Source organism: Brassica napus, unplaced genomic scaffold (assembly GCF_020379485.1).
Source record: "Brassica napus cultivar Da-Ae unplaced genomic scaffold, Da-Ae ScsIHWf_1605;HRSCAF=2218, whole genome shotgun sequence".
NCBI classification, from domain to species: domain Eukaryota; kingdom Viridiplantae; phylum Streptophyta; class Magnoliopsida; order Brassicales; family Brassicaceae; genus Brassica; species Brassica napus.
The window spans coordinates 48,396-49,441 of record NW_026015021.1 but is presented as its reverse complement, the minus strand read 5'-3'; positions in this window follow the sequence as shown (position 1 = coordinate 49,441).

Here is a 1,046-nt window from a genome sequence, read left to right as displayed (position 1 = left end):
AGAACTCTACAAATCTCATATGGTATCAGAGCCAGGTTCATCAGAACCTGAGCTGAAGCTTCCGCAAGTCCACAGCTCACGCCTCAGCTCAAAACCAAACCATTGATGCTTTCCCATCCAGTTCAGTCCCTTATGAAGAAGAAGGCTGAAGCTTGGCGAGTTCCCTTGGTTCCTCATCCTGTTCTCTACCTGCTCAGATGGAGATTATCCTTGGAGGCAAAGGTGTATGGAGAGGCCTAACTAACCTGACTCCAAAGCTCCTTGTCCAAGAGAAGTTCCACATCAGGCTAAAAGAGTATGGTGCCAAGAGCTTGGCGCCTAGATGTTCTGAAGAAAGGAGGGGTCTTTTGAGTTGATGGTACAAGATGGTGGCCATGAACTGAAGGAGAAGGAGGTGGGTGATGATCTAGACTCTCAGTTCCAACAACAGTCATGGCCGGTTTCACAAAATGCAAAAGGAATCAACCTGGTTCCTTGTTGTAAGCAATTCTATAAACCATCTTGATAATGAGCTTGTGTTGTTGACTGGTTGTGATGTTGTAATGTGATTGAAAACCTGAGGACTGTTTAAAAGATTACTAAATGAAATAAAATGAATTTAGAATCTGTCCCAGGATGCTTAAAGAGCTTGGTTCCCTAGTAATCCTTTAAGTGTACTAGTTATACTAAGTTTACTAGCAGTTGTGTAAGCGCTTTAAAAGGACTAGTAATTTAACAGTATTACTAGGATTACTAGGTATGTTAATATGCTTATCTCCGGTTCATAATGATGCTTGTTGTGTACTAGTTATACTAAGTTTACTAGCAGTTGTGTAAGCGCTTTAAAAGGACTAGTAATTTAACAGTATTACTAGGATTACTAGGTATGTTAATATGCTTATCTCCGGTTCATAATGATGCTTGTTGTGATTGATTGAATCTGCTTGCATACATGGATTGAAACCGAATTGAAAGCTGTTGCATATAGTCTTGTGGCTGTCTTACATTGAAGCATTGGATTCATGTCTAAATGCTGAGTAAAGAAGCTTTAAAATGCCTAAGTAGCT